Genomic DNA, 9,696 nt, shown 5'->3' on the forward strand with positions numbered 1-9,696 from the left:
TAAGCTTTCAGGTTTATTGTTTTGTTAAAATTTTAATTTCTTTTTGCAAGAAATGATAGAATGTTACATGCAAATGATTTATATTGCTTAATTGTTATGATGTTTAGATATTATGTTAGATTTTTTACAGTTAGATTAGATTTTTTGAGATTTAGGGTTTGTTTAATTTTTTATTTTTTTTTTGCAAGATATGATCCAATGTTACATGCAAATGAGTAATATTGCTTAATTATTTAGATGTTTGCATGTTTATGTTGTAGTTATCATTTTTAGGGTTTATGTATAATTTGCACTCTAAGTGTTTGATAAAATGTTGGAATGAGTTTTTCATTGATTGTGTTAAATTTCTTATTGTGTAGATTTGAAGCAATGGCCGGATGGATCGACGTTCATGCAGAATTCAAAGGCGTAGAACCTCAGATGTTGAAGGTTCGGTGCCTTGATGTAACGTTAAGTGGTCTCAAGGATCAACTGAATGAATTCAACCAAGGAGTCAACCCCAGAGACGTAAGGAGGGTGGACTACGTTCAGTATAAACGTCCAACACTCGACGAGGGGAGAGTATCATTCACTTGGGTGGAGTTAAAGAACGACGAAAACGTGACGAGCATGTTTTGGGAGCACATCATGTTCCAGTGGATCGATATGCGGGTAACGTTGCTGAGATCAACTGAAGATATCATCAACAAGTTGATTCCGCCAGAAGATCGTCATTAGTTGGGACAATGTGCATTCCAACTACAACAATTGTCTTAATCTATAATTTTTTTACTTAATCTATAATTTTTTAGGTTTATTGTTTTGTTAAAATTTTAATTTCTTTTTGCAAGAAATGATAGAATGTTACATGCAAATGATTTATATTGCTTAATTGTTATGATGTTTAGATATTATGTTAGATTTTTTACAGTTAGATTAGATTTTTTGAGATTTAGGGTTTGTTTAATTTTTTATTTTTTTTTTGCAAGATATGATCCAATGTTACATGCAAATGAGTAATATTGCTTAATTATTTAGATGTTTGCATGTTTATGTTGTAGTTATCATTTTTAGGGTTTATGTATAATTTGCACTCTAAGTGTTTGATAAAATGTTGGAATGAGTTTTTCATTGATTGTGTTAAATTTCTTATTGTGTAGATTTGAAGCAATGGCCGGATGGATCGACGTTCATGCAGAATTCAAAGGCGTAGAACCTCAGATGTTGAAGGTTCGGTGCCTTGATGTAACGTTAAGAGGTCTCAAGGATCAACTGAATGAATTCAACCAAGGAGTCAACCCCAGAGACGTAAGGAGGGTGGACTACGTTCAGTATAAACTTCCAACACTCGACGAGGGGAGAGTATCATTCACTTGGGTGGAGTTAAAGAACGACGAAAACGTGACGAGCATGTTTTGGGAGCACATCATGTTCCAGTGGATCGATATGCGGGTAACGTTGCTGAGATCAACTGAAGATATCATCAACAAGTTGATTCCGCCAGAAGATCGTCATTAGTTGGGACAAGGTGCATTCCAACTACAACAATTGTCTTACCTCTAAAATGGGGTAATTCAAACTTGCCAAACGGCCATGACTCAAACATTTCACTCGGCATTCATGTTTTTCCTTTGAAAAGATTAAATTCTTGTTAGGCTTGTTTAGATGAAGGTATTAAGTGTCAAGGAATGAACCTCATTTCGTTGGCACTTGAATACCATCATTTAAAGCAAGCGTAACACAAATTTATTCTTTTCAAAGGAAAACATGAATGCCGGGTGAAATGCTTGAGTCCTGTTGTTTGGCAAGTTTGAATTTATCCAATTCAAAGATAAGACAATTGTTGTAGTTGGAATGCACATTCCAACTACAACAATTGTCTTACTCTGGATGGGGCAATTCAAACTTGTTAATTGGCAGGACTCCAACATTCGATAAGCCTCTTGAATGATGGTATTCAAGTGTCAAGGAATGCACCTCATTCTTTTGACACTTGAATACCATCATTCAAGATGCTGATCGAATATTGGAGTCCTGCGGCTTAGCATGTTTGAATTTGCCCTATTCAGGGGCAAGACAATTCTTGTAGTTGGAAGGTGCATGTAATGTAATGTTATTGTTGACATACATGTCGTTTATGTAATGTAACGAAACCTTAATTAGACTTTTTATTCGAATTCATGTTGTCGCAATTTTTATTCGAATTCACGCTGTCGCAATTTTTATTTAAATTCACACTGAATTTATTCTAATTTATTTATTGACTTTACTCGAATTTTTAATTCAGTACGCACACAATCAATCATAAAATAAATGCAACAATTAACAAAAATAAAGAAACAAAAATAATAGATATAAAATATCATTTTATCAATATAATTCTTATTACATTTACAATGGGGTAAAACTAAATCTGCGAAAAAATAAAAACCACCAGAAAACCTACCTCCCTGGCGTAAAACTAAAAGAAAACCACCAGAAAATTGACCTCCCTGGGGTAAAACTAAATCTGCACATTTAGTTTTACCCAATCTCATTCTTTTTCCATGAAAGCTGCTTACTACATATCTTTTCCCAGCGTTCCCACTACTTGTCATTCTTTCTCTTTTTACACCAAAATAAAGAAGGAAAAAAAGAAGGAAAGGAAGAAGATTCATAAGGGGAGAGTGAGGAAATGGGAAAGTTTAGAGGTGTATTTATAGGGGGAGATTGTAACATAGGTTATATGTACCATAAATAGGGTCAAAAAATGTGTTAAATCTTAACAGAAACATGTAAAAATAATTAAAATGCATTGAACAAAGTCAAAAAACGTGTGTTCTTGAGGCCAGGATTAACACTCGCGTGAGTTAACTCACGTCCAGGTTAACACTCGCGCGCATTAAGTCACGCCCATGTTAACACTAGCGTGAGTTAACTGACGCCAGTTTGGCCGGTGGTCAAGAATCCGTTTTTTGGACATTGTTTGGTCATTCAACACTTTATTCTTATTTTTTGGTTACATTTAGGCCCTTATTCTAATTTTTTTATTACCTTTATTCTAAATTAGTTTATTTACTTTATTCTAAATTATTTTATTAACTTTATTCTAAATTATTTTATTAACTTTATTCTAATTTTATTTATTAACTTTATTCTAAATTAATTTATTTACTTTATTTTAAATTATTTATGCACTTAAAATAAATATTGATTCGATATTATTCATTAAATAAATACAAATATAAATATAAGTAAATGAACTAAATTAATATTTATTCATTAAATACAAAATTAGAAAATAAAAGCAAATATAAAATAAAAAGGAATGAACAAAATTGATGCATATAACAATATCTCATTTTATTAATAGAATTCATACAATACAATAATTGATACAATAATTTATTCGAATTCACTAATTTATTCTACTTATTTTTTCCCTCTTGGGGTAAAAAGTGATCAATCTTCATGGGGTAAAATAGTAAGCAACCTTCATGGGGAAAATACATCATCAACCCTTGAGCTAAATTTAAATTTGATTTTTTTTTATACCCCAAGAAGAATCTTTTTACCCACGATAAAAAGTTTATGGAGTAAAGAAAAGCAAATTTAAACTTATCCCAAGGATCGATCACTTCCCCATGTCGGCTTCTCACTATCTTACCCCCGAAGAAGTTTGATCACCTTTGTCCCCAAAGAGAATATTGAAAAAGAAAGAAAGAAGAGAAATAGAGGGAGAGAGAGAGAGAGAGAGAGAGGAGGGGGAGAAAGTGATATGATGTCAGGAATTAGGGAAGTATGGATGAGTATTTATAGGTGGAAATGGTAGTATAGGTTGTAAATGTAACACCCCATTTTTCCCAACATAAAAATTTCTTTAAAATAATCAGAGTAAATCATCGCAAACGGAATGTCACACTTCATAAAATCATAAACGAAATAAATAACAATTTATCATTTCGAAATCACAACATAATAATTCTAAACTTTGCAGCGGATTAAATTCAACATCATAAATTGTCTTGGCACATAGGCCTCATCAAAACACCTCATAAAATTCAGTTATTAACTTATTCATCATAAATCATAAATCAAATACGTAAGGAATAGAAGCATGCAACAAAATACCTCATCCCGTTACGTATCAGAGCAACCTAAGACTCAGTGAGGGACAACCACTCACGATAGCAACACCATCAACCTACTCTCGATCACCTGCAAGTTACTCATACGAAGAGCAACAGTTTCCAAGCAGAAGGGGTGAGATTTCACAAAACAATAACATTAATCATATAATTCAACAATTATAATTAACAACTTGGAAACATCATAATATCATCATGGATAATAATATATCACATAGCACTTCATTAACAGTTCATAAAGGAATCACAACTTAACATCTTTGACTCGACAAATGCGACTTCAACTTGACTATGCAACCTAAACCTTTTATATGCATATGGTACCAATCCAGGGCATCAAGCCCTCAACGTAATAAGTATTAATATACTTCCAGGGCATCAAGCCCTCAACTTAGTTGAGCTAAAGCTCCAGGGCATCAAGCCCTCAACGTGGTGAGCAAAGGCTCCAGGGCATCAAGCCCCCAACAATGTATGCTAATGCATGGACTCATCATCTTAGAATCAACGACCTCTTAATAAATCCAATGATTTGGAACATCCTCTTTTGACTTAGACCGACTCATGCAGTTTAGTTAAATAACAACAGCAACATAGGCAGTATACAAAAACAGCATGACATAACAATATCAAATGCAAGTCAACAACATCTCAAATATTCATTCATAATTCAAGCAATGCATATAACATTATATCACATCATAATCAACATCAAAACATCTTAAAACAGCTTCACAGATTATCATTAACATCATAAACAAGTCCCAATACTACCCCAAGGTTCAACTCACAACAACTCGTGCGACAAAGTTCGCAAAATCCTAAACAAGGCTTCTGTAATTGGGCAACTCGCGAGGTGAGAGCCTCTACTCGCCATGGCGAGTTCAGGTATAACTCCCAAAAGTTTCATTCTTAACTATTTCAGGTTCAATCACAGTCTAAAGTCTTGCCTAATCATTATTATGCATGTTCATGCACTCATAAACAACTAAGGTTCAACTTAAAGGTCAAAACTACGGATTCATGATAGCTCTCTGGTCACACTCGCTAGGCGAGTTCATCTGCTCGCTATGGCGAGCTGCAAGGTGCAACTCGCGAGGCGAGCGATGAAGTTCATCACTCGCTATGTCGAGGATCATCCCTCGGGAGGCGAGCGATGAATGTTGCTACGGGCAGAAGTGCAATTTTTACGAAAATTCACCTAATCACATGGTTTTAAGCCTAACATTGATTCCTGTAATCATCCTATGGATTATCTAAGGTCTGTAAACAGTTTCTACCTCAATCTAACAACTTCTCATCAAGTAATCACCAATTTATCATATTAACCCTAATTTTCCGACTTCTCTAATTCAATCCTACACTTGTTAATTATAACTATTAGAATCATACAGATTAACATAATTGAATGGCTAGTCTCACCCTTACCTTATAGATGAAAATCGCAGCTCTTCTAGGTCTCTCCTCTTCTCTTGACTTTTTCTCCCTTTTTCCAAAAACTGATCGCACGTACTGTTTTTCTAAACCAGGTCTTCCCCTATTTATATCTCTTCTATCTATTTTATCTTATTCCTCTTTCTCCCTCAAAACTCTCTAAAATCTCAAAACAACCCCTTAACTTAATATTTATTTTATTTTCAAATCTTATTTTATTAAACAATAAAATAAGTCACAACTCCTCATTAAATCACATAAAATCACCTCAAATCACACATATTATATAAATATAATATAAACTCATCTTAATAAATTCTAGACTCAATTAAATAATTAAATAAATCGAAACGGGCGTTATAAACACCATTAATGTGGTCAAAAAACGTGTAAAATAGTGTTAAAAACGTGTTGGATTGAATGTTGAAAAACTGATCACAGACAAAAAAAAAATTGTTCTTCAGTTCTGCACCGGCCAACTAGCGTGAGTTAACTCCCGCTCAGAATACACTAGCGCAAGTTAAGTCACGTAGCTTAGGTTAACTCACGCTCAGAATACACTAGCGCATGTTAAGTCACGTAGCGTGACTTAACATAGGTAAAAAAATACACTAGCGCATGTTAACATGTATATGAGCATTTTTGACTTTTACTTTAAAAATAAACGATACTGTTTAAGTAACGAGCATAATTCTTAAATCAAATGGCCGGTTCTCAAATTTATATCTTTTCAATTTGAACTTATTTGATCACCGAATCTTCTTTTAAGCTTTTGTAGTCAATTATACGTTTCAATCATCTCAGACAATTCTTGCAAACTCCACATTACTATTATAATTGAAAGGAGTGGCACTTGTATATAAAAAAGCCTTTACTAACTGTTGATGAACTTCTTCTTTGAGATCCTTTACCATCATTTGATACATTTTTTTTTAAACCTCAACAAATCAACTAACTTTTCCCTTTGATAGTATCCATTTCCATTTCCATTTCCATCTCTCAACTAACATAACATAAAAACTTGCTTTCGTTTGAAAAGTATCCATTTCCATCTCTTGGGTTTCCTCAGCATGTTTCTCATTGTTTTTCAATTGTTTTTTTTTCCTTTCACACATGCTTCTATAATTTTGGCAACAATCTTAAATATTTAACTTCGTTTGGGACAAAAGCATAAGAAAATTTTGAGTTAAGTTCGATTTCCAATAACATTATTTATTGGGAAAAAATAAATTACAACTTTTTAAAAGATAAATAGACACAATTTCTAAAATGAAATTTTTCACTTCAAATTTCTTATCATGAGTTTTTTTTTGGATGATCTAATGACTAAAAATTTACTATTTTAAAATAAATAAATGAGTCTAACATTCAAATTCTGACTTGGTAATGTTAACTGATGCTTCCGGGGCACTGGTTAAGAAGTCAAATGTAGTAAGTATTGTATTGGAATTTGTGCTGTCAACTTTTCAAAAACATAAAAAGTGTTATTTTCATCTTAAAACTTCTTTTTTTTAGTTTTCTTAACAAGTATCCAGAACACTGATTAACATAATCCTACGTATATTATACATTGTCTTTATCGATTGAATTAGATCCGTAATATATGACGAGAATTAATAACACATGTTATCACTTCTTTTACTATTTTGCAAGTCAAATTTTGATAGATGATATATATTGACCTATAAAAGAGCGAGTAGCCAACATCTGCCCGCAGCATGTGATTTGTGAAGACATAGATAGAGTTCGACGACTTCAAAGCCACAAAACAAGACATCCTCAACTAAATTGCCACGTGTATCACTATTGTCCATGGGATTCTTGGACAGCCTCAAAGCACTCAAAAATATCTTCATTTTTTTGGATTAAAAAATTAATATCTTTCTCCAAATGGGTCCATGTGCATTCCGAATTGTCCCTCATACAAAAATATCCCCTTGATATTTTCCATTTGGACACAACTTGGAATTCAAGAGAAAGTTATAACCAAACAATTAAAGCACAAAAATAGTTTGAATAAATTGAATAAATGAGTGATTGAAATGATATCCACCACTAATACAGCAGCACCAACCACGGGTTTATTTCTTTATGAGTAAATAGTCAATTTCTCCTTTAAAATTGCAAGTTTCATTAATTATCCCTCTGAAATTTTACAACGTTAGTCAATTTACCCTCTCCGTCAAATTTTTCTGTTAGTGAACATGACGTTTTGCAAATACCCCCTTTAAGTTTTGCACTTATGTGCAAAATGCCCTCCAAACTTAAAAATTTATATTATTTTTTTCTTAAAAAAAATAATTAATAGTTAAATATTAAAGCTAACTATTAATTTTGGAGTTTGGAAAAACTACATACATATATACATCAAAATAGGGAAAAATGTGTATTTTTAAAGTGACAATAATGATTATTTCTAATAGACAAATTATTATTTTTAGAGGTTTATAAACAAATTAATAATCAGATTTAAATTTATATTTTCTCTTTCACCATCTTAGTCTTTTAACTCCTTCAACTCCTTCAACAATTTGCTCAAACCATTTAAACTACACAACCCCCAATATTAATCCACAAATTATACCATTATTGTCACTTTAAAAAATACATATTTTTTCCCATTTTGGAGCCTATTTTGATGTATATATGCATGTAGTTTTTCCAAATTCCAAGATTAATAGTTAGTTTTGATATTTAACTATTAATTGTTTGTTTTTAAGAAAAAAATAATATAAATTTTTAAGTTTGGGGGCATTTTACACATAAGTGCAAAACTTCAGGGGAATATTTGCAAAACGTCATGTTCACTAATAGAAAAATTTGACGGAGGGGGTAAATTGACTAACGTTGTGAAATTTCAGGGGGGTAATTGAAGTTTTGTTAATTTGGTAATTGATGAAACTTACAATTTCACGAGAGAAATTACCTATTGACTCATTTCTTTATAAATCTAGTTGATGACGTGGACCATGTGGGCCAGTGTCTGCATGGTTTTCTAGATATTTTGTGCTAAAAGAATATATTTTATAACCGTTGGATTAGAACCTTGTTACCTTTGGTGTCACAATCTGTACCATTAGATCAAACTCTATTACCTTAAAAAATCTTGTCCAATATCCATATATATACAATATATTGCTTTTTTTCTTTTTCTTACTTTCTTTTATTTTTCACCTTCCAAATTGGATATTTTGAATATTTTTATTTTCTTAGTTTTCTTTTATCGAGTAAAATCTCTAATGTCATAATAAGATAATAATGTAATAAATTAATATTTTTCAAAACACTATATTTTTAAAATCCAAATTTTCTTAGTTTTATTGAGAAAAGTTACTACCTCCGTCCCTAATTATAGGATCATTTTGAAAAAATAACGAGAATTAAGATAGTAGATATTTGTATTAAATATGTTTGTAATTACTATTGTTTTTGCAATTTTATCATTTAAGAGAGAGAGTTAGTTTATGTTTTCAACATGTAATTTATTGCAAATTGAAGAAAAAAATGTATAATAAATAGGGACATGTATGTAAATAAATAATTAATGCAGTTGGAGATAACAAAGATGTCTTATAAAAAGGGACAAAAAAATTCTTAAAAGAGTCTTATAATTAGAGACGAAGGTAGTATTCAATAGATAATTTATTAAAGCAAAATGCTATCCTTTAAAAGTAATGCACCAGCTTCTAAACGGACCATGATTGATTGCAGACAATAAAATGGCGCAATCACTACAGTCAGAGAACATCAACCACGTTGGATGAATCCAGCGGTTGATGTTTTTTGATGATCCCATCTAAACTAATTTGTTATATTAGTACAAGGGAATGATATGCAATGAGCAGGCTTGCCCGAGTGGTCTAAGGGGGTAGACTTAAGACCTACTGCACTGAGTGCGCGTGGGTTCGAACCCCACAGCCTGCATTATTTTTTATATATTTTTTAAACAGAAAAACGACGTCATTACGAATAAACCAAGTCTAATATAACACAACTCACCTTCCCTGAAGTCTTACCGTTGGAGCAATTCTTGTCAAAATATATATATATATATATATATATATATATATATATTGACAAGAAAAGATATTGATAATGTAAAATAAAGTATTTTCATTACAATAAAAAAAAAACGTTATATAATAAAATTAATTTTTTG

The 9,696-nt window shown here is 31.8% G+C and overlaps 1 non-coding gene across 1 annotated transcript; it reads left to right on the forward strand.

Annotated features, from left to right (window-relative positions):
• The first annotated feature begins 9,378 nt into the window (after positions 1 to 9,378).
• On the forward strand, positions 9,379 to 9,461 carry TRNAL-UAA (transfer RNA leucine (anticodon UAA)). Its single transcript has one exon. It is a non-coding gene; the product is annotated as a tRNA-Leu (tRNA).
• The last annotated feature ends 235 nt before the right edge of the window (positions 9,462 to 9,696 follow it).

Source organism: Medicago truncatula, chromosome 3 (genome assembly GCF_003473485.1).
Source record: "Medicago truncatula cultivar Jemalong A17 chromosome 3, MtrunA17r5.0-ANR, whole genome shotgun sequence".
Lineage (NCBI taxonomy): Eukaryota > Viridiplantae > Streptophyta > Magnoliopsida > Fabales > Fabaceae > Medicago > Medicago truncatula.